This window comes from Myodes glareolus, chromosome 12, assembly GCF_982192425.1.
Source record: "Myodes glareolus chromosome 12, mMyoGla1.1, whole genome shotgun sequence".
In the NCBI taxonomy this organism is placed as follows: Eukaryota; Metazoa; Chordata; class Mammalia; order Rodentia; family Cricetidae; genus Myodes; species Myodes glareolus.
The window spans coordinates 16914775-16942330 of record NC_142037.1 but is presented as its reverse complement, the minus strand read 5'-3'; the positions used below and the strand labels follow the sequence as shown (position 1 = coordinate 16942330).

The 27556-nt window shown below is 41.1% G+C and overlaps 2 long non-coding RNA genes across 2 annotated transcripts; both read right to left on the bottom strand.

The window, feature by feature from the left end:
* Positions 1-1962: 1962 nt before the first annotated feature.
* On the bottom strand, positions 1963-15685 carry LOC146892238 (uncharacterized). Its single transcript, XR_015004803.2, has 2 exons — positions 15377-15685; positions 1963-3178 (listed from the first exon to the last, which is right to left on the bottom strand). It is a non-coding gene; the product is annotated as an uncharacterized LOC146892238 (long non-coding RNA).
* LOC146892239 (uncharacterized) lies at positions 10636-14929 on the bottom strand. The gene is made up of 2 exons (XR_015004804.2): positions 14462-14929; positions 10636-10945 (listed from the first exon to the last, which is right to left on the bottom strand). It is a non-coding gene; the product is annotated as an uncharacterized LOC146892239 (long non-coding RNA).
* Positions 15686-27556: the final 11871 nt, after the last annotated feature.

The following is a 27556-nucleotide window of genomic DNA, read 5'->3' as shown; positions in this document are numbered from 1 at the left end:
AGGAAAATATTTAATTAAGGTGGCAGCTTCCAGTTTCTTAGGTTTAGTCCATTATCATCATGGCAGGGCACATGGCAGTGTGCAGGCAGACATGCTGCTAGAGAGGTGGCTGGGAGTTTTTACGTCTTGATTCACAGATAATAGAAAGTGATATGTCTCACTGGACATGACTTGAGCATATGTGAGGCTGTAAAGCCCACCTCCACAGTGACACATTTCCTCCAACAAGACCACCTTTGCCAACAAGATCATACCTCCTAACAGTGCTGTTCCCATTGGGAGTCATTTTGTTTCAAACCACCACAACAGGCAGAACCATATATGAATATCTGCCTTTCCGCTGGGAAAGCCAGGATGGAGATCGCGAAAGTCACTAGTGCACAGATTGTAATTAAAACCACATTTCTGAGTATGATCATTTGAATATGAACATAGATTAAATATGTGTTTTGGAAATGAGCTGCAGGACACACTAACTAGAGGTCAGCAAGTAAGACTGGACTAGAAAGTGAGACTGAGAGGGATTGATCTGCGGCCACAAGCAAACCAGAACTTGTGGCTGCCCAGAGCTAAAGCAATGGTGTTCCAAGGAGAGAAGAGGTATTATAGAAAATGCTTCCAGGAGATCTCAATAAAATAAGGAATGGTAAGATCACCAGATTTGTAGGTATAAAAACTCATGCAAACCTCAGCAAGAAGGGTCACATTAGACTAAAGACTGACCAAAATGGGTTCTCTAAGAAAAGGGAACAGGAGTAGAGATAATGAACTTAGAATGGATTTAGAAAGCTTGTTAGTAAACAAGGAGCAATTGCAGGCTCACTGCCCCTGCAAGATCTTTTTACACACTGGATCAACAAACCCTGTTCTAGCAGTCTGTCTTAAAGACAAGATGAGAAATTTGGATTATGTTTTATACTTAAAGATGCTTATGATGCTGCTATTTAAATGACTGAAAATTGGGTATGAGTTACCAGAATAGGAAAACTAAGCAGTTTGTTACGGTTATGGTATATCAATGATGTGGAATAGTAAACAGTTTCAAACTATGAATTCAAATCATTCACAATGTTGATAAAGAGATTGTTGAGGAGGGAACATGAATAGCAACATAGAAACAAAAGCAGACAAAAATAAAATATAGAAACAAGTATAAAAAAAAGAGCCATCATGTTGCCACAGCAGAATTGTAAATTTTAATACTTTTCTAGTTTTTTCTATCCTCAGTGCACAAACCTGTGTATAAACCTTTGTGGGCTCAATAAAGCTCTAACATCTGTGATTTACTTTATACCACCCTGGTCAATCTGACTGGACAGTGCTACTATGCATTGTAAATTCAGTTCTAATTAGATTAGCCTGCAAGTGTCTCTCTTCTTTTTGACTGTAATAATTATGGCTATAAATGAAAGAATTTCAAAATGAAACAGTATTTTGACTTTTGCTGCTCTGAGTAGAGCTAGATTCATAGGTTCTGAGGTACTAAGATATCTGTCTCATATCTTGGTATTGCCTTTCTCCATCTCTCTTCTTTTTCATTTTATCATGGCATCTTAGTTAGGGTTTCTGTTATTGTAATAAAGCACAATGACCAAAATAAATTTGGGTTTATTTTTATTATACACCTTGGTAACAGATAGTTCCTGAGGGAAGTCAGGGGAGAACTCAAGGCAAGGCAAGAACCTGGAGGCAGGAAAAGCAGAGGCTATAGAGGAATGCTATTTACTGGCTTGCCTGAATGACTTGCTAGCCTGATTCCTAAAGCATCCAGGACCACCATCCCAGGGATGTTGCTGCTCACAGGGAGCTGGACACTTCCACATCAAACATCAGTCAAGAAAATGCCCCACTGGCTTGCCCACAGGCCGGTCTGGTGGAGACATTTTCTCAGTTTAGGTGCTGTCTTCTCAAATGATTTTAGCTTGTGTCAAGTTGACATAAAACTAGCCATTACACATGGGATATTAAAAAAAGTAATTTTATTCATTTTTTTGAGAATTCCATACAATGCATTTTGATTGTATCTATTCCTCCCATTCTTTTTTAAGATCTATCTTTATTGCTCTGTCTGCCCAACTCTGTGTCCTCCATTTTTCCTCATTTTAAAAATTAGTTTGTTGTAAGGGAGGCTGCTTGTTTGTATCCCCACTTTCCAGACTCCCAAAATAATCACACAGAAACTGTATTAACTAAATCACTGCTTGGCCCGTTAGCTCTAACTTCTTATTGGCTAACTCATACATATTAATTTAACCCATCTCCATTAATCTGTGTATCGCCATGTGGCAGTGGATTACCAACAAAGTTTAGGCATGACTGTCTCTGGTGGCAGCTCCATGGCTTCTCTCTGGTCCTGCCCTCTTTCTCCCAGCATTTTGTTTAGTTTTCACTGCCTAGCTCTGTTCCCCTATAGCTCTGCTATAGACTCAAAGCAGTTCCTTTATTAGTCAATGATATTCACAACATACAGAGAGGACTCCCACATCACCTTCCCTTTTCTGTTTAAATAAAAATGAAGGTTTTAACTTTAACAAAGTAAAATTACATATAATAAAACAGGCATCAAGCCTGTTACAGTTACAATGTTTATATCTACTTTATCTTTTATCATAACTAAGGAAAATTATATTTTATAATTTATAATTATAAATTCTTCAAGTTCATCATAGACTCCAGAAGGATATAACAATACCTAAGTATACAGGAAGTACATTATAAGCAACTTCCAAAACACTAGAAATGAAAGAGACATTTTGCTACCTGGACAGTCATTTAAAGTTCTTCTGTACATTGGGGCATCCATCTTCAGCCTACAGATCCGTAGTATCCAGCAGACTTTTCCATGAAGCAGGGTATTTCAAAGACAGTTCCACCTATACTGGCAGTTTTCAGTCACTTTCTTCTGTGTCCTGAAGAATGTCTGGCAGACTTTTTCATGAAGCAGGAACCCTGAAGGATTGTCTCACCTTTAGGCAAGTTCAGCAGTCATTTCTCTGTGGGTCCTGCATGTCCAGTTCATCAAGTAGTTCAGGCAAGAGCAGTTTCTTGCCCAAATGGCTAACAAACTCCATAAAAAGTCTCTTAGTTGTCCATCATCCTCTTGAAGTAGCTTGGTGTTCTCATGGTCATGAAAAGCCTTCAGTTTTTAAACATTTTAAATGCCATATTCTGAAAGTCTCTGAAAGATTTGAAGAATACATATCTAAGTGAAATGTATGTCTATACATCTAGAAAATCTAATATGACTACAAACTTGACTATTATAGATGATTATCTATTAACCTATATTTCTTAATTATGCATTGCATTTTTAAATAAACTATACAATCATAATACCTTAATCAAGAGCAGAAATATACATATAACAAGACTGACCTTAAATTTGTATCAATAAACCAAAATCTATAACAATGCAATCTCTATAGCATATCCCCCTTTAAATGTAAAAAAAACATTTATAAACAATATCTTGGAATATGGGCATAGTTCATCTCCAAACTGCTTCCTGCTGTTTATTGGGTGAAATAATTTTTTGAGGAATATTCTAGGCAACCTTTCAGAAGGTCTTTGTCCATCAAACTGTGTTAGTCTGAAAGCAGTCCACAGGTTCTCATCACCTGTGGAAACAAAAGAAGAACCTTTTTTCCAAAGCAATATATTCTTAGACTCAAATTTTGAATTCAAGATACCTTAGAAATAAATATGTTGACTTAGCTTAGCAATCCCCAGAATCAAATGTGTCTCTGTAGTCAAAAAATTCAGCAATAGCACAATAATATACATAATCCAGACTGTGAATTTTCCATCTTTATGTGGCTTGTTTTTACTCTACTATTTTTCTACAAGTTTAATATTTATTTTATTGTCTTTACTCCCTGCCTGTACTCTGTCTCTTTAAAAACTTTGTTTTATTTTTTTTAAGAACCATTTGCTTCTTTTTATAACTCTCTGCACTCTTTTTTATCCTCTCTTTCCCAAGCCTATATACATTTATCCAACAGTTGACTCATTTAGAGGTCTTTTATGTCTGAATCTGTCCTATTGTGTATCTGTAATTATTTATTGTACAGGAGTGCTTCTTAAAATGCTAAGCCCTTCTTACGAATTTAAGCAGCTGCATTACTAGGGGAAATACAGCCTTGCCTGCTTGCCCTGCCCAGTCCAGCATGGTGAAGCTGTTTGCTGCCTCCAAGAGCTATGCACAGTGCCCCATTTCTAGGCACACAGCCAGTCCATGTTGCCACCAAGCAAGCTGCAGCATGCTACCCACAAACCCCATTCAAATGCTCATTTTCCTGAAAGGTCACACTGGCAACACCTGCATTTCAAAATGGCACAGCATTTTTCTGCTGCTGCTGAGTAAGGAAAACTTCTCTTAAAAGAGCTCTGGCATGCCACCAGCAAACATCAAGAAGCTGTGTTAAACTCTGTATTTTTGTGTCTAGAGTTCCTTTTCAAGCTCTCTTAGGTTTTTAAGTGGATTTTAGTTGGCCATGTTGGTGCCAATTTGTAGGAGGGAGACCACTAGTTAGTTCCTGGCTGCTTAGCCCTGAAATAATCACACAGAAACTGTATTAATTAAATCACTGATTGGACCATTAGCTCTAGCTTCTTATTGGCTAACTCTTACATATTAATTTAACCCATTTCTATTAATCTGTGTATCACCATGAGGTCATGGCCTACCACCAAAGTTTCAGCATGTCTATCTCTGGCCACAGCTCCATGGCATCTCTCTGACCCCACCCTTCTTTCTCCTAGCATACAGCCTAGCTTTCCCTGCCTAGTTCTGTTCTTACCTGCCATAGGCTCAAAGAAGTTCTTTATTCATTAACCAATAAAAGCAACAAATAGACAGAAGGACCTCCCACACCATCAGTTCTCTGAGAATGTCATACTTTTTATCAAATTACCCACTCTCCTGTTTCCTCCTAGATCCATACCCTCTTCCCCCATCTACTGAACTTTGTGTCCTATTTTTAAATCCTTATCCATCAAGTATAACTGGTGTCCCCCATGGATCCATGGCCTTCTTTTGGATCCTTCCCTCTTCCATCTCCCAGCAGTTATTGATTGCCAACAGCTCCTCATCATACCCATCCCACCTCTATATGGGAATTTTGTGTGTCTTGAGCTGGCACAGGTCTTGTGCACCTTGTCAAGGCCACCTTGAGTTCACACATGCAACTACCTCGTTGTGCCCAGAAAACACTGCTTTATTGGAATTGTCCACTACCTCTGACTCTAACCAACTTTCTTCTCTCTTGTGAGATATTTTCTGAGCCTCACAGGGAAGAGTGTGATATAGATGTCCCATTTAGGTCCGAACATTCCACAGTGTCTGTGCCTCTCTTTTATTTTGATGAAATTAAAGATAACTGTCATATAAAACAATAACAACCCCTGACTTAACTGAGAGTGAACCCACAGCACCTTCCAATCATAGCAATGGTTCTGCTGGAGTTTTATCCCTGTGTTACAGAACTACAAAATATTGTTTGCTTCTCCATTTATTTATCATTTAACAATTGTCTAACATCACAATAAACAGGTGCTCTTTTCTTCTGATCAAAAGTGTTAATGTTCCTGACAAGACTTCAGTTCCGTTTTTGGTTTTTTTGTACCATCAGAGTCATAGATAACAAACTACAAGTGACATGCAACAGAAAGGAATAGCAATGGTATAGGAGTAAAGGCCAAAAGGGGCTGTGGGAAAGAGCTTGTGGGACCTGTGGAGCAGAGATGTGAAGTATATGTCTGTTTGGAGAGACAGAGATTAAAGGGCTGAAGGAACACTTGGTTTGTACCAAGAGGTAGAGTTTTCAGGGAATGAAGTTGGGGTAGGAGAAGGGGCACCTGCAAGCAGGCTGCTACAGAACTGTACATGACACTTGTGAGATCATGATGGAGGACAGGAAGGAGAAAGAAGATCATCCACCTGATTCCCAGTCTTGTATGGCCACTGGAGGTTCTTGGTAGAAAGTGATTATGGGTATTGGTGGCCGACACAAAAGAATGGAGATGGGTTAGACAGGAAGACTACAAGGATCTATGGGAAAGAACTAAGCTAGTCCACACCACTGACTCCACAGTCTCCGATTCTCTGTGTGTTGACCAGTTCTGGGTCTCTGTTAACTGTCATCTACTGCAAGAAAAAATTTTCCTAATGAGGGTTGAGAGATGCACTATGCTTATAACAATAAGTTATTAGGAGTCAGTTTAATGCTGTATCTATCTGTTTATCAGAACAATAGTAGTAGATTTTAGAATAATGGTAATAATAAAGCCTGTGTCTAACTTTATAGGTTCTTGGCTCTGACAAGTGTTCCAAGTATGGTTTGCATCTTGTGGAACAGGCCTTAAATCCAACCAGAAAGTGTCTCTTTGTTGCTGCTCTAATCACAATAACCAGGAAATGGAAATAACCTAGATGTAATCAGCTGACAAATGTACAACGAAAATGTGGCACATTACACAGTGGAATATTATTCGGCTGCTAGGAAAAACAAAATTTGTTAGTGTGTGCTTTAATCCCAGTACTAAAGATGCAGAGGCAGGTGGAGCAATGTGAGTTTAAGGTCAGCCTGATCAAAAGAAGCAAAAAGAAAATTATGAATCTCAAAAGTAAACAGATAGAGCTGTAACCTATCATAAGGTAACCTAGACCTAGAGAAAGTGTCACATGTTTTCTCTGAGCTGCAGGTGGTAGCTTTGAAGCATGCACTGGGTGTGCTCCATTTGGTATACCCATAGAGGTCAGGAAACTAGTAAGGGTCTTGGCAGGAGGCTGTAAAGCGAGAGGAGTTAGGATGCAGTGTTAGAAATGGGGACTGATGTAATGGGAAGGGTTGAATGGGTTGGGGAATAAGAGGCCGCTAGGGTGAGTATGGGAAGGGGTAACTGACACTAAAGGTCTCTTGAAAAAGACGTGTAGAAGCCTACTACTGCAGGCAATTCATAAAACATATACATGTACATATAAAAAAGAGTTTAAATGGGATTTCCTCACAATGAGGGCAGGGGAGGGGAAGTTAATTCACTGACACCACAGGCTGATAAATAAACCCAGTGCCAGGAATGGGCTACCTTGTTTGGAGCTGTCCAGGGGTTCCCATAGACCCCTAAACATCACAGACTCTTGTCATTGCTCTTGGTTCCCCACAGAACTTGATAAGACTTTAAGATATCACAAACTCACATCATAGAACACGGAGCAATCTGGCTGGTATTGATCTGGAAGCATCATCTCTCCTGGCAAGATTTCACAGAGCTGGAAGGTAATATGCAGGGCACTGTGGGAGGAGGCAGTCATCAGTCTTACCCAGCTGCCAACCCTGTAAGCTTCAGTAGGTACTGCTGACAGGATACTCTAACTGGTGCAGTAGTGTCATGGATTTTATGGGGTAGTCAAAACCTTCCTCCCTCTCCTAAACTGAATGTTAACGAAACCCCCAGTGTTGGACACTGATTAAGATCTAGCCGTTTTTTAAGAGTAGAAACAAAAACTAAAACACAAATTAAAAAAAAAAACATGAGGAAACTATGTACATCCACTGACAGGAATCTATCCTCAGAATAGGTATGTTCACCTATAATTTCCCTCCCTATGCTTAGCCTCTTCTGTAGTGGTTTCTAGTTTTATGTGTTGTGATGCTAAATTCCAAATTGTTCCTGACAATCAGTCATACTTAAGATTTTTTGTTTATATATACGATTATTATTGTTGATCATCTTTGAGATAAGGGATTAGGTAGTTTAGACTAGATTTGAACTTACAATGAGCCTGCTTCTACTCAGTTGCTGGAACTTGCTTGTTAAAATTTTGTTGTTAGTAAGTTTATTCTGCCTGGAATGTGTTCTCTTCATATCTATGCATCAAGTACAGATTCAAAGTACAGCTTCTGTTCTTTTGTACAAAATCTTTTTTTTAGAATGCCATATATGAGCACTGTATTTATATCATTCTTCCTCCCTCTCCCCTCTCCAGCTCCTCTCATGATCTCCCTACTCCTTAACTCCTCAAATTCATAGCCTATTTACACACATACACACACAGTCACACACACACACACACACACACACACACACACACACACATATGCACACACTGCTGAGTTCATATGTGTTGGGTCTGACTTCTTGGGTTCAATAATCTATCAGGAGGCTCATCCCTGGAGAAGACTGAGTCCCCCTTTCTCAGTGGCCATTAATTTCCATCTAAGAGTGGAGCCTTGTGAGAATCCCCATCCACACTGATGCATTAGCTAGTGCGGTCATTATGAAGGTCTTGTTAAAGTACCCAAATGGTTACTGTTGAGATATCATGAGTTCAGCTTCCCTATCAAACACAGAAGACAATTATTGTGTTTTCTTTGAATTTTTTGACTGTAAAGGAGCTAAACACAGAGAGAAATTTCATTGTACGGGCCGTTAAGCTAAACCAGCATATATGTTCTAAATTATCATGACTTCCAAATTTGGGTCTAATGATATGTTGCTTTTGAAAAGAGGTTCTTAATTTGACTTCACAGAGGAAACCTGTGGATTCATTCCAGTCTAATATGGCATGATGGACTGAGATCCCCTGAAATGTTGCTGTGAACACCATCACAAAGAAAATACTTCACCCAATAAACAGCAGGAAACAGTTTGGAGAGAAAAAAACTATGCCCATATTCCCAAATATTGTTTATAATTGTTTGTTTACATTTAAAGGGGGATATGCAATAGAGATGGATTCTTCGCATCAGTTTGGATCTTGCTTTATTGACACAAATTTAAGATCAATTTATTTCTGATCTTGATTAAGGTATTGTGTTTGTGTAGCTTATTTGAAAATATAACGTGTAATTAAGAAATATAGCTTAATAGATAATCATCTATAATAGTCAAGCTTGTAGTCATGTTAGTCAGATTTTTCTAGATGTATAGAATATATTTCAACTAGATAGGTATTCTTCAAATCTTTCTGAGACCTTCAGAATATAGCATTTAAAATATTTAAGAACTGAAGACTTTTCATGACAATGAGACACATCTGCTCCTGGTATCACCAATCTACTTCAAGAGGAAGATGGGCATTGAAGAAGCTCCTTATAGAGTTTGTTAGGTGAACTGGACATGAAGGATCCACAGAAATGACTGCTGAACTTGCCTAAAGGTGAGACGACCCTTTGGGGTTCCTGCTTCATGAAAGAGTCTGTGAGACATTCTGCAGGATGCAGAAGAAAATGACTGATGAACTGCCAACATAGGTGGAACTGTCTTTGAAAAGTCTGCTGGATACTATGGGCTTGTAGGCTGAAGACGGATGCCCCAACGGTGCAGAAAAACTTTGGGTGACTTTCCAGTCAGCGAGATGTCTCTGTCATTTCTAGACTTTTGGAAGTTGCTTACAATGTACTTTCTGTTTACTTAGATAATATATCTTTTTGGAGTCTTTGATAGAGTTGAATAATTTATAGTTATAGATTTCCTTAGTTAAGATAAAAGATAAAGTAGATAGAAATATTGTAACTGCAATTCTTATTTGATACCTGTTTTGTTATATGTAATTTTACTATGTTAAAGTTAAAGCCTTCCTTTTTGCTTAAACAGAAAAGGAGAAATGGTGTAGGAAGTCCTTCTGTCTATGTGTTGTTTTCATTGGTTTATAAAGAAACTGCCTTGGCCTGTTGATAGGGCAGAACTTAGGTAGGTGGGAAGACAGAACTGAATTCTGGGGGAAGAAAGTAGAGTCAGAGAGACACCATGCCAGAGTAAGACATGCTGCTGAAACTTAGCCAGTAAGCCACTGCCACATAGTGATACACAGATTAATGGAAATGGGTCAAACTAAGATGTAAGAGTTAGCCAATGGGAAGTTAAGAGTTAATGGGCCAAGCAGTGCTTTAATTAATATAGTTTCTGTGTGATTATTTCAGTTCTGGGCAGCTGGAACGAACAAGCAGCCTGCTCCCTCCAACACTGAAGTGCAGTTTGTATAAAGTTGAATGTGACTTTTAAAAAGTACATTGCAAATTTAATAAGCTTTTTGGTTAGTCAGTTCTGTATGCAGTATAAATGTCCTTCAGTATAAAATGTCAAATTTTGCTTCTCTTATAAGTGTTATCATTTTGTTATTTTTTCTGTAACATCTCTGGAAAAATGAACATTTCACATTTCTTCCATGATTTCTTGTGAAATGAAATATTTTATCTCACAGCTGCCTGTTTCATTTAAGAAAGCTTCAAATTACAATTCTTCCTTATGGTGAATGGAAATGTGCTTTTATATGACTGTTAATTTCCTTTCACACCTAAATGTAAATATAGCCGGTCATTTATGCATTCAGCCATTGTTGGCTGGTGATTAGTAGCTTAGAACCCTTGAATGTATCCACTAGGTTTAAATGTAATGAGGGATGCTTTCTTTTCCTATTCAATTTTTGTGTGTTTTCTGTAATGATCATGAAATATAGTAGGTCTCATTTTCCCTGTGACATTTTCATAGCATTTTGTATTTGTTGATTCTTCTTCCCCTCCTGCTCCCCCATGCTTGCACATTTATCTTATCACCTTTCACCCTTAAAGCCCCTTTCTCTCCCGTTCCTTTTTTAGCTTCATGACCCATATCCATGCATGCATGTCTATTACATCAAAGATTAAAAAGGTATTTATTTTGAACGACTTTAAACGGCATACTAAGATAATTAGAGACAAGCTTGAAGTATACAGATAATAATCATGTGCACTGATGTTTTCCCTTGAGGTGTGTACAAACTTGAAGTATACAGATAATAATCATTTGCACTGGTGTTTTCCCTTTAGGTGTGTGTCTTCGGTGATTTGGACCACAGGATGCCCTGAAGCAGTCTGGACGCCGTGTGCTCAGGCTGGCTCAGGACCCACATATTCTTCAGCGCTCAAAGGATTCACTTCCTAGCTCGGTCTCACACGTTTCACTGCTATCAATGAAGCACAGAAATTAGAAATCTGTTAATAAGATATCAAACACCGTTTTGCTCAGGGGATTTATTTACCCAACCTGAGAAAAGGGTGAAGAGAGTATACAGTTTACAGTTTACTCACTAGGGGCTCACTGTGGGGTTCTCTCACAGTGCTGTTTTGTATGGGACTCCACAGTGAACCCCTCAGGAAGAAGTAACTAGAAAATAAAATATTAGTGCAAGAAGTTGCTCTACTTTTATTTTTATGAGGAATATCCGCACTAAATTCCATAGTGGCCAGAGGTGATGGTTCATGGTAATTGCTAATTTTAAAGAATCTAGAATCACGGGAGACAGGCCTCTAGGGACACCTGAGAGGAATTTTCTAGGTTAGGCTGGTCTCTGGGCATTACTGGGGACTATTTTGGTTAGATTGGTTTAAGTGGGCAGACTTATCCACTGAAGGTGGTAACATTGACTGGGCAGATCGGAGCCCAGGCTGTATAAAAAGGAGAACATGAGCCGAGCATATGAATCATTGCTCTCTGCTTCCTGACTACACACGCTGTGGCCAGCTGCCTCGGACTCAAGCTGCCCTGACTTCTCTTCCCTAATGGACTTCATGCTCATATTTGGTTATGGATTTTAAAGATGTTCTCATTTTTGAAGAAAAATGGAGGTTGGTTTTACATGACTTAATTTTTATTTGAATAGTACATCTTACATGCCTCACCATATCATTGCCTGCAAACCCATTTTATCTTCTTCATTAATGGCTTAATAGTATTCTGCAATACAGATTAAAAATTTTTTATCAGCTATTGGTCACTGAATACATAGACGTTTTCTGCTTTCTCTATTCAGTACAATGCTTCCTGTTAAGTTTCAGTAGATTATTTATATCTGATTCAGGGAGTATTCTTCTATTCTTTATAACACATTGACACGTACTTTTTGAAATCTATTGAAAGGAACTTTCTGGATTTCTCTGAGGTGGCTTTTCTCTCCTGATGAAAGACAGACAGAAATCTGTTGCTTTCTCTCTCATGTCTTTCTTTCTTTAGCTCATCTATGGTCCCTGTGGTTAGATCACTGGCTTGTGACTGGGCAGCAATGAAAATTTCCACCAAAGGTGCTGGTGACAAAGGAAAAAGAAGAGGCTTTTGGTGCCATGTGATATCACCACAAAACTCTCCTCTTCGCCTCCTGACTCCTTCTACTGAGGATCTTGAAGGTCTTCATTGCTTAATTTTTTTTATTGCAAAAAAAGTGTAAAATTTTTCATGCGGGCAATCTCTACTGATCCTGTGAGTTATAGTAATTGTGGAGAAAACATCAAGCTTTTGTTTTCCTGGAATGACTTAGACAAAAGAAAAATAACTTGATAATTTCTGACATTGGCAATCGCATGTTTGAAAAAAAAAACATCTGGCCAGTCGCTGGAAGGGAGTGTCTATATTTGGAAGATTTAGCTGAGAACATGAGGTGAGACTTAAAGAGGTAGAAGAATAAGGGATGGATGCTTTTTGTTTTTTGAGGCTTTGTCAAAGTGCTATTCCCAGGTGCACAGGAAGTAGGAGAGAGAGCAAATGCACTTTCCATGCAGTACAGTGGCAAAGCTTCAACCTGAAGTTGAAGCCTTCAAACATGATTTTCCACTCACAAATCCTTACATCCTTTCATGTTCTACACAGTGCTTCCAGCTTTATCTTCTGGATTCCGAGGACAAGACTGAATCTCCATAGCGCTCTGCTTTGTATATGTCGCTAACAGGACGCCCTAGCATTTGCTTCTGCTGTGACTTATTCAGTCACCATTCTTAGGACTCCACTCTTCATGTCAACTTAAAATATTAGAAAAGAATGTTTATGGGTGCATGCCTGTGTGCCATGTGCATGCAGAGATGGGAGAAGTCAGAAGAGGGCTGCAGATCCTCTAACTAGAGTGAGAGACCATCGAGAGATGCCGCATAAGTTCTGGGAATTGAACCCGAGTCTTCTACAAGAACAGACAGTGATTTTTAAAAACTTATTTATTTATTCTTCTCTCATACACTACATCCTGATCACAGCTTCCCCTCCCTCTGCTCCTCACAGTTCCTCCCCACCTCCCCTCTCCCCCAGAAAGAGCAGCCCTCCCAGGGATGTCAACCAATTATGGCACAACAAGATACAATAAGACCAGGCACACACCCTCACACCAAGGCAACCCAGGAGGAGAATAAGGGTCCTAAGAGTAGGCAAAAGAGTCAGAGATACCCCACTCCCACTGTGAGGAGTCCTCCCCTCTAACACCAAGCCATAACATGCATGCAGAGGACCTAGCACAGACTCAAACACGCTCTGTGACTGCTGCTTCCGTCTCTGCGAGCCCCCATGAGCCCTATTCTGTTGATTCCACAAGCTGTGCTCTTCCTGTCAGACAGCGACCTTAATCATTGAGCCATTTGTCCTGCCCATCATTTTGTTTTTGAGACAAAGGTTCTATTTATTTTTATGGCACCAGAGAATCAATCCCAGGACCTGTGTGCCAAGCAAGTGCTCTGTTAATAAGTCATGTCCCAGCCCAAGTATGTGTTCCAATTGAATATTTTTGTAAGATTGTGAGCAACAATTTTCATACCAGAATATTCCAAAAGACATCATGACTCAATAACACAAATGCTTGTCCTCTAAGAAGTGAAACTTTTGAATATTTAGTGTCACTTAAACTTGACATGGAATTCGAAGTTTTCAATTTGACATCTTCCTCGGATACTTTTTATATTGTGTGTTGCAAGAGAAAGCTTTTATGCTTTATTTCCTATTACAATTTGTCTTTTGATTTAACTCAGTTGGAAAATATGGAGCACTTACCGAATGTCAGACCTTCACTCGGTGCTGAAGTTCATGAGCTAAGACAAAAGCTTCCACTTTGGCAGATGGCATACTAGTTATGTTAAGTACTCCCTCTCTGAAACCTACTGATTTTCTGGTGAATTACAGCAAATACACAGCAGTGAGCTGTTCAAAGTCCTCAAGAAAGGAAGAACCATTCATGGATGAATAAGAATGTGAGATCTAGCCAGTACCGGGAAAGGGAAGATAAAAGTAGTCTCAAATTGTTCACAGCGACAGACTAAACCTTAGAGGGAGCTGAGACTGAACCTGTGTCATTAATATTATGATTAAAGTATGTTTTGTTCATGTAAGCATATGTTCACTTACAAACAACAGGCTTCATTATGGCATTTTCAAGAGTGTGATCGTTTTCACGCCCCATTGCTTTGACTTGCTTGCTTCCTTCCTTCCATTAGCAACTTTCCACTTTATAAGTAGATCCTTTCTGCTCCTATGCTTGTGTATGCACACATTCGGATTAGTATAAACTCCACCTTTCTAATTCCCCTCTCACCCTTCTGTTTCTATGCTTGTGTATGCACACATTCGGATTAGCATAAACTCCACCTTTCTAATCCCTCTCTCACCCTTTACCCTTTCCTCCTTCCTGCAAGTCCTTTCTACACTCATGGTTTCTTGTTAGTTTGAGACTCACCAAGTTTCAGCAGGACCATGTTTGTAGCCACAAAGGGTTGAACTGTTCACAGAAATCTGGTGGACTCTCCGGTGGGTACACAGTTAAAGATGATGACTGACCGTTTGTGCTCCCTGCCCCTTTTATCAGTAGCTTGGCTTCAAGTTTGGTCTCCTCTCTTACCAGGGATTTTGTGCTTTCCAATGTTTTCAGTCCTTTCTTTTCAGAATGTCACATATTACTGTTATCCTGACGCTTGCTTTTAGTTCACCCTCTCTGTTAGTTACTGGCAGCCATATCTGACGAAGCACCTTCAGGAAGGAAAGCCTTAATTGGATTCACTGTTGGAGGGCACAGGGCATCACAGAGGACATCGTGGGCAACAGCTAAGGCAGCAGCATCCGCAGTCAGAAAGCAGAGGAAGAATGTGGCTGCTCGGTTCTGCTTCCCTTTTCAACCCAGCCCAGGACAGCTATGGAATGTTGTCATTCACACTCAGGGGCAGCCTTCCTGCTTCAAATAATCTACTCTAGTAACTACTCACAGGCATCCCAGAGGCTTACCTCCCAGAAGGCCAGGCATCCTGCCAAGTTGGCAAATAATTGTAACGATCACAACTCTACCCTTTGTCTACCGGACCCAAACTCATTCATTTTCAGCCATGACCAACTCTGTTTCATAGGTTCATGAACATTTCAGAATGTAAGCCAAACTCTGAAAGTTCCCATACTCTTCACCAGTTCCTACACTGTTCAAAAGAGTAAATACAGAGTTTTTTTTCCAGAGATTCAGGCTATTTGTTACCTGTGAGTCTCTATAACATGAAAGAAATGTTACCCACTTCCAACATGCAATAGCACAGATTCAATATTAACATTCCAAAAGGGAAGGATGACGGCACATCAAGGAATGATTGTACCAAAACGAGACCCACACCTGGAGAAACATGAGATCCTGCAGCTTCATGTCGGACACCTATGGTTTGTGATGAAACTATCCGGTTCCCAAAGGGCCTAGGTGAACCCTGTAGCCCCATCTCTGCTAACTGTAGCACGCAGCCTCTCTTGCATCGACTCCACCTGATGTTTGCAGCTTTCCTCGGTGACACCCCATGGTTCTGTCATCTTCAATATCCTAGGATATCTTCTGCAATTTTGTTTCCTATTCACAACTTCCCAGTGATCCCCCAGGACCTCTTTTCAGAGACTCCTACCTTTGTGCAGTTTGCCTGGCCTCAGCAGCTCTCTGAAACTGTGGAACTACACTCCCTAATCGACTCAGTCTTGCATCATTCATGGTTTCAAAACCAGCAACATGTGGATAGTTCTCCCAAGTTCTGCTGCCAGCTAGAGATGTGGCATGCCCTCTTTGACCACAGATCTAGGTGGCCCCTGTGTGCCTTGGTGATTGAATCCGCAAAGATCAGTTTTCTAGACAATTGTTTTCAGTTAGGAGGACCCTTCTGTGGGATTCTGAGTTCAGGGTTTCTCCCTTCAAATGAATTTGCATTTCCACAAGTGGATGCCTTTCATGGGTGCGTTCTTGCTGTCAGCACTTCTCCTATTCTTCCATGGAGAGTGGGGCTTCCCTTTAGTAGTTACAGATGCTTGCCGCGGGTGCTCTCCTTGTTCACAACATAAAAGTTTTCACCCACCTTTCTTCACCAAATGTCACGTTCTAACAACTTTATCCTCTTGCCCTTTCTCTGACTTGGATGAGAGGGAGTGAGAAAGACCACGGTAGAGGCTGAAGGCTATCCTATCTTGAAAGTTCCTCCACCAAACAGTTTGTTCACACCTTTAAATCCAATCTCACTCATATTCTCAGGAGATAGTAACGATAACACTGGATTCTTTAAGACACAAATGGCCCAAGTCCAGATTCTGACAGCATCCTTTTTCTCACCTTAAACTCCACGAGCTGGGTCTTACTGCACCAATTCCTTCTCCTCCATAAAAAGAGGCCACAAACAGCAATACACTTGCTCACTCTAGCTCATGTAGAATACTGCTCCCCTGAGTGTGTCCTCTAATGCCCCCTTAAATAGGGAGTTCTGACACTTTACCATTTGAGTGTGATTTTATAATTTTTTTAAATAAGATGTGACGAGTCTAGAAAGAGTTGGTCCAAGTAGTGACCCCTGGTAGCAGTGTCTGCCTTGAGCTGACCCTATTCCTTAACCTGTATCTGTCTTGCAAGATTTTCCACATTCATAGGATGTTTGACTCCTTGGGTTTTCTACTGTTCTTTCAGAGTCAGCCTTTTAGTAGCTGCCTATAGGGTTCCTGACCCTACCACATATTGCCTAAACTCCCAGGCTTTTCTGTAAAATCTCAGTTGAAGCCTTTGTCATTGTATATCTGCAAAGTCAGAATCATAGGATGATGACAATGTTACTACCAGTTTGAACATGAGCTGTGTCCCAGTAGAGAAACCACAAGAACCACAGAGGCTCTTCATCTGAGGTCTGTTTTGACTTTCCTGGTGACAGTCAGGAGGCTTTGGCTATCACCGGCAAAGTCAAACCTGCCTATGGAGACAATACATGGTTCTCTGAAGACTTGTTATGTAGAGCTTTCTTTAAGATTGAAACATTCCATCCAGCATGGAAGTTTCTTAAGACAGAAAGAAAACAGTGCAAAGAAGATCCGGGAAGTCCCTAAGACTGTTCAGATTCTCCAGGCCCCTCTGCTCCCAAGAATAAACATTAAAGACTACTGAGAATCATTCTCAGACTATACAGCCTGCAAAGATGGCTCTCAGAGGAGACGAGCTCAGAAGATGGCTCTGAGACTAGCCAAGTATTCTAAAGGGAGCAGAAGTCAGCTGCGCTGCCTGGTGATGACACTCTGCAGCCTGTCCATCTGCCTAGGGCTAGGCAGTGTGCTGCAGGATCCCAACTCTTGTGAACTCTCACTCATGCTGAGGTGGGCTTTTGGTAGTAATCCTGTGTTTGAATCATTTCTGACTTGTAAATAACCCTCCACCCGTATTCCTGTAAGCAACCACAACAAAACTCCTTGGTTCACCAAGTTGAAGCTTGATGATATGTATACTGTAGTCTGTCAAGGGCTCTCTATGTAGGGTGAGTAAATGTGTGAGTTTGTTATGTCTTTTAATGAAAAGTGTGTTGAAGACAATATAAAAACTGGGCTTTCTCAGGGTCAGCATGATCTATCTATAACCTTGAGTTCTGAACACTCCCCTCTCATTCCTAAGTCTGACAATATCTCTCATAAGTCTACCTTACAATTTTGTTGTACATGCACTGTGTTGGGAACATCAGTTCTTTGTGTCTTTTCATAATGTCAGAACTCATGGAATAACATTAAGTTCACAAGGAAACAGAGAAGCTGGTGGTTTCATTGGCACAATTTGCTGATGCTTCTGCTTTCCTTGACAGTCTTGGCTGAGTTGACCACAGATTCTTGTATTCCAATTATTATTATTTCTCAGGTCACGTGTCACACATAAGTTACAAATGGTTGAGAGCCCACAGCAGAGGTCAAGGTATTTTAAAATTCCCAATAACCAGGGAAGTTGAAGACAGTGACACAAATAGCGTCTGTGAGGAATAAGCCTGCCAACAGGTGGAGAGGATGTGCTGCTGTGAGCCGGGCTGTTGCAGGTCACATGTTGAAAGTGAAACTGCGGAGTTGAGTGCAGCTTCAGAGGTGAAAGGGCACAGCCAGGTCCAGCCCAGAGGAGGTGTGCGGATGGATGGCTGGACCAGATGGGGATCAGCAGGACGGTGTATTAGCTACTTTGTATAGCTGTGATACACGCTCTGGTAAAAAGCAACTTGGAGAGAAAAGGGTTTATTTCACCTTACAGTCCATCAACAAGGGAAGTCAGGACTTCAGCAGGTTACAGTCCATCAACAAGAGAAGCCAGGGCAGCAACTCAAGGTAGGGGCTTGTGTAGCATGATTAATAAAAACTCAGAAGATATTGGGGTTCAACCTGAAGCAGAAAAGTAACTAGCTCTTTCCTTGATGTCAATCCGAAAATGGTGATCCTGCCTCTAGGAAACCTCAGAATGAGACTGAGACTGAGAGCTGTCTCCTCCCATTTTATAATCCTATTTCTGGGATTAAGGGCATGCACCTCTACCATCTGGTTTCTATGGTAAGCTTGTGTGGCTTGTGTGGCTACTGGGATTAAAGGTGTGTGTGGCATTGTGATTAATGATATTCAAGGTGTGTGTCACTGTTGCCTGGTCTGTAAGGGTACCCAGTGTGGTTATCTCACTTTTCTGATACTCATGCAAGCTTTATTTATTAAAACACAAATAAAATACCACTACAAGTTTGAAGTAGAAACCGAGGAGGAGAGGAATGCTGCTTACTGGATGGTTGCCTGGCTCACTTTCAGCTACCTTTCTCTAACAGGCTACAGTCACCCGCCTGGGGATGGTACCTTTCACAGAGGGCTGAGCTCGTCTGTGTAAATTAACAATCACTGAAATGCCTCACATTCATGCCCACTGGCCAAGCTGATCTAAGCAACTTTTCAATTGGGGTTCCCTCTTTAAAGGTGTGTCAAGTTGACAACGACGACCAGCCATCACAGATGGGCAGGTGGCAATTTGAACAGCCCAGCTCAATGACAGGGCCCTGGGTGAGAGGAAAGCCTGAGATCCTTGGGAGCTCTTTGTCTGTCACTGGGTGGTCAGATGATAGGTTGGTGGGGAATGTTGTCATCATAGTTCTAGGTTTCCACCTATTTATGGGGCCCAGGTGAGGGAGTTATCCCCTTTCCTTAGTCTTCTGTGTTCAATAAGTTCTTGGGTCTGGCTTTCTTGATGAAATTTTAATACCCCCATGTGTTTTTGCAGTCTCAGTTTACTCCTATAAATCTATAGGTGACCCATGTCTACTCCCAGGAATAAGTCATTTGTCAGTTCATGCTGTATAGATGGTGCCAGACAGATGCTGCTGCTCCTGTGTCTGCCCTGTGCACAGTTGTCTTCCATCCTCAAAATGGAGTCAGAAGCTACGTACAAAACTAGTCTTTCAATACAAGGCACCACCTGGAAGATGGCTCTTTTATACAACATGGAGTAACTCACGGCAAGGGGCAGCCTGGTCTAAACAAACTCTGTTTACAAGAGGAAATTTTGTAATCTTTAAACCTTATTGGAAATTACGCTCTGAACAATGTAACTTGGAGAGTCACAGTGTCTTATAAACACACACTGTAAAGATGGCTAAGGGCATCTCCGGTGGGAAGCCCACACTTATCCCTGGTGTGTCTTATCTGTCCTGAGCACCTGTCTTTCTTCACTCCCATGTTTGAAATCTTCATTGTAAAATCTCAATAAATCCTACTTCATATTGTCTCACCCTGAAATTGTTTTACAACACAGCCAGGAATTGGTTTTCCTTACTAGAGATCTCTGGAAAGAATGCCCAGTGGCAGGGTGAAGTCTCTCCTCTCTGAGTTTGCATGTTTGTTTTTGTTTGTTTGTTTGTTTCCAACGGAACTTTGGTGATAAGCAGTCAGGGAAATGGCAGGCTACCCTGAAATTTCCTTTTCCTTTCTAATTAGCCCATTGCGTTTCAATTCAATCTCCCACAAAACTTTAAGACACAGAGAAAGTGGAGACAATTCTTCACCAGAATGTGATGTCTAGTCCCTGTCCCTGTAGAGTTTTCCATCCCATCTAAAGTGCCACGGCTGCTTGTCACTTTCCACATTGCATTTCTGCTATTGGCATCTGATCTTCTCAGCTTCCACCAGAATTACACGGATCACATGTTAAGTTCTGCTTCTAGCATTCTAAGTCTTCTGCAGCCTGCCTCTCTAAGTATCTCCAAATTTCTACAGCAAAGTAATTCTAAAGATTAGGAACCACAGGGTCAGATCTAATCAAAGCAAAATTTGACTAATAGTAACTAACTTTTTTCATGTGCATGTTAATTGAACGTTCCCACCCCCACCCTGTGGCAAATACCTGAGAAAAACAAGAGAAAGAAAGAAGGATTTCTAGTTTCAGAGACTTCAGTCCAAAGTAAGTTGTCCCTTTGTTGAGAGTGTGAGGTGAGGCTGAGAAGCAGAGAGGAGAGCATGTGGTGTATAGGTATCTCATCTCAAGGCATAGTTGAGGGAGAGAGAGGGAGGAGAGACAGAATGAAAGGGGAGATAGGGAGAGACACAGAGACAGAGAGATTTCCAGGCGAAGCTATAACTATAGCCTGGCATTCACTAAAATTTCCACTTGCCACCTTGGTCTCCAGAGTTCAGTACTGAACTGTTGGGGAGCATTTTGTTTTGTTTTATTTTGTTTTTCAAGACAGGGTTTCTCTGTAGCTTTGGTGTCTGTCCTGGAACTAGCTCTTGTAGACCAGGCTGGCCTCAAACTCACAGAGATTTGCCTGCCTCTGCCTCCCAAGTGCTTGGATTAAAGGGATGCACCACCACTGCCTGGCTTCATTGGGGAGCATTTTATAGTTGAACTGTTGCAGAGATCTTGATTAGCAAAACAAGAGGAAGGGCCTAAGGACTTGCAGTAAGAGCAGCACAGGCTGAGGTGAGAGTTGACTCACTGGAATAACAGTGGTGCTTCCTCATGGAACACAGCCAGATTTTCTGATATAGACATAATCACTAACACTGAGAGTTACTGTTGCCTAGAAACATAAACTCTGGTGTACTGCCTCTTCTATTTAGTCTTTCAGTGTTTGGACACTCTCTCTAGCACAATGAAGGGAGACATTTTATATCATTGTAGCAACAAAATTCTTCACAAACGTAACATGAGGAAAAGAAGGAGTTATTTTGGCTCTTAGAAACTTCTACAACTCATAAACACTTTCAGTAATGTAGCAGGATACATTAAGATTAACTAAAAGAAAATCAGTAGCCCTCCTTTACACAGAGGATAAAGGGGCTGGGAAAGAAATCAGAGAAACAGCACCCTTCACAATAACCACAAATAGCATAAAATATCTCAGAGTAACTCTAACCAAGCAAGCAGAAGACTTGTATGATAATAACTTTAAATCTTTGAAGGAAGAAATTGAAGAAGACACCAGAAAGTAGAAAGATCTCCCATGCTCTTGGGTAGGTAGAATTAACATAGTGAAAATGGCAATCTTACCAAAAGCAATCTACAGATTCAATGCAATGCCCATCAAAATCCCAGCAAAATTCTTCATAGACCTCAAAAGAATAGTACTCAACTTCATATGGAAAAGCAAAAAACCCAGGATAGTCAAAGCAATCCTGTATAATAAAAGAACTTCTGGAGGTATCACAATCCCTAACTTCAAACTCTACTACAGAGCTACAGTACTGAAAACATCCTGGTATTGGCATAAAAACAGACAGGAGAACCAATGGAATTGAATCGAAGACCCGAATATTCATCCACACACCTACGAAAACCTGATTTTTGACAAAGAAGCAAAAAATATTAAATGGAAAAAGAAAGCATAGTTAACAAATGGTGCTGGCATAACTGGATATCAACATGTAGAAGAATGAAAATAGACCCATATCTATCACCATGCACAAAACTCAAGTCCAAATGGATCAACGACCTCAACATAAAGTCAATCACACTGAACCTTATAGAAGAGAAAGTGGGAAGAACACTTGAATGCATTGGCACAGGAGACCACTTCCTAAATATAACCCCAGTAGCACAGTCACTGAGAGAAACAATTAATAAATGGGACCTCCTAAAACTGAAAAGCTTCTGTAAAACAAAGGACATGGTCAACAAGACAAAACAATAGCCAACAGAGTGGGGAAAGATCTTCACTAACCCTACATCAGACGGAGGTCTTATCTCCAAAATATACAAAGAACTCAAAAAATTGGTCATCAAAAGATCACATAATCCAATAAAAAAAATGGAGTATAGACCTAAACAGAGAACTCTCAACAGAGGAATCTAAAATGCCTGAAAGACACTTTAGGAAATGTTAAAACATCCTTAGTCATCAGATAAAAGCAAATCAAAACAACTCTGAGATTCTATCTCACACCTATAAGAATAGCCAAGATAAAAATCACTGATGACAACTTATGCTGGACAGGTTGTGGGGTAGAGAGAACATTCCTGCATTGCTAGCAGGAATGCAAGCTGATACAGCCCCTTTGGATGTTAGTGTGGCTATTTCTCAGAAAATTAGGAAACAACCTTCCTCAAGACCCAGTAATACCACTTTTGGGTGTATATACAAAGGATGCTCAATTGTTCTACAAGGATATGTGGTCAATTATGCTCATAACAGCATTGTTTGTCATAACCTGAACCTGGAAACAACCTAAATGCCCCTCGACTGAAGAATGGATAAAGAAAATGTGGTACATTTACACAATGGAGTACTATACAGCAGAAAAAAATAATGACATCTTGAATTTTGCAGGAAAATGGATGGAGACAGAAAACATTATTTTGAGTGAGGTGACCCAGACCCAGAAACACAATTATCACACGTACTCACTTATAAGTGGTTTTTAAACATAAAGCAAAGAAAACCAGCCTACAAAACACAATCTCAGAGAAATTAGACAGCAATGAGGACACTAAGAGAGACTTACATAGATCTAATCTACATGGGAAGTAGAAAAAGACAAGATTTCCTGTCTTAATTGGGAGCATGGGGACCTTGGGCGAGTGTTGAAGAGGAGGGGAGAGGCAGTGTGGGGAACAGAGAAAAATGTAGAGCTCAATAAAAATCAAGAAAAAATGATAAAAAAGAAGAATCAGATTAGTGTTGTCTCATAAGGAGGTGTAGGATCCAGTGGTTAAGAGGCGAGTTTTGATGTAAGAGTCCCGAAGGTTGGTAATAAAGTGTTTGCCACAATAAAGGAGGACTCAAAGAGAAAAGGGTTGGTCTCCAAGTATTTGCAATTATGCAAAGATGTCACAGAGCCATAGCCTCTAATTTCATGAACACATGTACATATATGGTTTTTTAGAAATTTTGATGATAGGTTTAAAATGTACATCGCAAATTCAAAGTAGCCCTGGCTATTGGGCAGATACAAGAGGGTGTCCTGAGCAGCGGGGCCTACAAATTTATCTATTATATAGTAACTTCAACAAAATCAGAAGGTATTCACTTCTTCTATATGTAAATTAACTTAAATACATGAACATTTTGAAACAATTTTAAGACAATCTCATTTGAAGCCAGTAGCTTAATCTCTTGTAAAAGCCTGTTAAAAATTTCTGTAAAGAATCCCATTCTTTTTCCATGTGGTGCTTTCCATGCTGTTCTGTGTGTAAGAGTGAAGTCCTTGTTAGAGACAGACACATATAGATCAAGCAGACACACAGACACATAAGCATACGCTTGTGTACACACAGCTCATTTAACAGACAAATACACAACACACGGAGACAGTCACACACAGACACATGCAGCTCATACACATGCAGCTCATACAACAGGCAGACACTGAGGCATAGGCACACACACATAGGGACAGATTCACAAGATAGCCCTGAGACAGGCACCGGTTCCATCTCCTGCAACAGACAGAGGACAGAAGATGTAGGGAGCAAGAAGTAGAGAATTCAGATCTGTACTCATTCTTGGTTAAGGACTCCAAGGGGAAGTGTTTTTATTTTTTTCCTTAATGAGACACTGATGCATTATTAATAACTCAGAATTAATCTCTAATGCATTATAATCCAAGCAAATCAGGGCAAAGGCAAAATAGGAAAGATGAGAAAGGATCGACTCAGCCCAAACAGTGAAACCATGCGTTATAATAGCCTCTGAGCTAGAGTTATGATCTGTTATTACAGTAACTTAAATTCCCAACCTCTAGAAGTATTTTGCTTATACTGATATGGTCATTATGCTTACTATTTCACAGAGCACATTTCCTCCCAACCCACTGTCTCCTCACAACCATGATGTCTTTTGCAGAAAGACCAAAACCAAAACCAAAACCACAGGAAAGCACAGACTTCCATGCTTCTGTGCGTCATGCCTTCTGCCTGTTTCTGTGTGGCTGCCCAGTGAGATGCTATCTTTGTGCTTGCCAGTGCACAGAAATAAAGGGCCGTATCAGCAGGAATCAGATTTCTGATCTGCAAATCTATGGAATGGGCTGTGCTCTTTGAATAGAACCGTTGTACGGCAAAATCAGCAACCCCCTTCTCATGGTTTTCCCACCCTCTGTGGAGAATGTATTCTGGTGCCTTGTTTGGATACTGTCGAAACCAGTAGAGGACAACATAGGAGGTGGATGAGGCATTGTAACTACAACGCAAGCTCACAGACCTCCCTTCTGCTGCAGATACCTCTGTGTCCTGGGATGTGATCCAGTCTGCCCTTCCAAGCCCTGTCACATAAAACACACAGCACCAAACATAGAGAGATCAATAAGGATCTTCTGCCGCAAGGACAGCCCAGGTCAGCATAGAACTGTTACCTGGGAGAGCCAGTGCTAGAAGTGAAGTGAAGATAAATGGCCTATGCATTGTTTCTTCTGAAGTCCTGATGGATCTGAGATCTTACAATATTCAGTGGATTCTTCAGACTGGTAGCATCTCTCAGTCAAGGTCCTGGGACATGGCTTCTGATTGGTTCTTATCACAGGTCAGAAATGGGAGGAGCTCAAGTTAACTAGAGAATTGCCTGAAGGAGCTGAAATAATTCTCCATGACTTGAGAAACACTCACTGCTCATCTGAGGTAGTCTGAATATACTGTATCTGTCTGGATTTATTGTTTCCATGCTTGTGGACACAGGTAAACGGGTCAAGAGTTAGCAGTGATGATGCCTATAGGTTGGGGTTGTGTGTTCCTTTATTTGCCTTTGACAGGTGATGAACATGAGTTTCAGAACAAAGTTACTCTGGTGGCAGGTTAATCCTGTAAGATGTAAGTTCAGTTTGGTGTTTGTGACAACGGGAAGGAGACAAGAGAGCAAAGGGAACCCCAGTCTGTTGCACAACCTCACCAACAAGAGCTCCCTCTCCAGCTTTATGTTTTAAACTCACCACACCTCTGCATGGTGAGTACCAGAAAGGCTTACACAGGATGTGTTCTGTTTTTGGAGGCTGCTTATGATAGTACGTGTTCAAATTAGTGAGTGCTATTCGCAGGAAAGTCTTCTCTCTTTCAAAGGAAGCACTTGACACAGGAAACACCATCGAAACAAAGAGGATAAGTAAGAATTGGGAAATGAGGAGGAGAAAGACTTTTGCTTGAATGAAATAATAATGCCCAGTGGTTTCTACCCTTTGTTATTTGCTAAGTCTGGCAATAAAAGTTTCAGGCTTTCTTTTTTCTTTTTCTTTTTCCTTTTTTTTGTAATTTTAAAAAATTGATTCTTTGGTAATTTCACATCATGCATCTCAGTCCCACTCATTTCCAAGACCTTCTATGTCTGCCCTCCACCCTTGTAGACTCCCTACAAAAGAAAATTAAAAATAAAAATAAAAATAAAAAAATCACTTCATTCTTTCATTTGTCTTACCTTTCCATCACCTATTCCTTTGTCTTAGTGGCAGTGGGAACTCCGGTCTGTCACACAATATACACTTTTGCCCAAACAGCTTTACTCACAAATGTTCATTGCAATGAGTTGTTGGTCTGGTTCAAGGCCTCTGGTTTCTGCTACACCATCGATACTGGATCCTCTTCAACACTTCTCTCTGTTATCCTGCTGTTGTCCCAGTCATGGAGATCCTGTGGCTATCGTTCCAAACAACTGCCCCCCTCACATGTTTCAGCAAGTCATAGATGGGGCTGATGTTGGGGTCGGCCAAATCAAAGTCCTGGATGTGGTTCTGGGTGGTAGCTTGATGCCCACACCAGTTCAGAAGAATGGATAATAAAAGCTTTTTCTATTTAAGGGGAAAACTTACAGATCACCATCCTAAACAACAGTCCTCTTAGTGCAAACAGGAACAGAGTCTAGCAGCTGGATCAGGAGCCGGAAGCAAGAGAGTGGGCCCACGGTTCCCACTGTTTTTTAAACTATAAGAGACCATGCCCAAGTGGGCTGGTATCTTAAAGGCTATTGGCTGAAGGAGAAGAATGTGCTCCCACAGCAGTAGCTGAATTGGTGAGCCCACTCTTCCATCAGCACCCCTTTCACCCTCTTTCCCTACAAGGGGCGGTGGCAGCTAATGAGGGGCAGGACTAGTTCTCCTGTACCCAGGCCATCAGGGCCAGCGCTTCTGCATCCTTGCCACTGTGGCTTTCCTGTTAGAGGCTGGACCAGCTATCCCAGTGTCAGTGAGGGGTGGGACCAGCTCAGCATGGCCCTTGGACATTAATATGGCCTCAGGTGGTGGTTCAGACCACAGGCATCTGCATGGCCTTTGGTGGTAACATGGGCCATGAACATCAACACAAACCCCAGATGAGGTAGGGTCACAGAACCAGACATGGCCCCCGTGGCAGCACAGGCCCAGACATCACATGGTCTCAGGTGGCAGTGTAGGGCACCCACATCAGCCTGTTGTTCACCACTGTTTTGTCTCCAGTTGCCCCTCTCTTCACAGCAACTGAACTGCTGCTTCCATTTCTCCTCCATCACATACTTACTTATTGTCGTAGTGCTCACTGAACCTGTGGCCTCCGTGCTGTGCAGTGGTGAGCCGGGCCTGTGGCTTCTGTCGGTCTGTCTTCTACCTGGCCTGTGCTGTGTAGTGGTGGACTGGATCTGTGGCCTCTGTCTGACTCCAGGCTTTCTTATTGTCCAGTTTAGCTCGATGATAACAGATCTGTAACACTAGGGACAATGTAGATACTAGCTTCAGGACCAGTCCTGATGAAAGAGGGTTTCATTGTCCCCATTGGGCAGAATGCACAGAAGTGTGGTTCATATACACAGTCCAGGGTCTTGTGGTGGCAATCGAATACAGGATGCAGATGATGAGGAGTTCAAATACCTACATAACACACGAGGAGGGAGTTGAGACTCTAGCCTGGGAGGTGGCTGTGTGCAGGGTGCTGCATAGGCTTTTTTTTCTTCTGTCTAGGTGTTTTTTTTTAACCTTCTAGACTTTTTTCCATGTGAAATCAGTAAGTGGGAGCTTTCTTTTGCTATTTGTATCAATGTAGGCTTTGCAAAATGTCAGTTCATAACCAGAGATGCTGTGTTCCCTCACCATCGCTGTTCACCCTGTTTAGTAA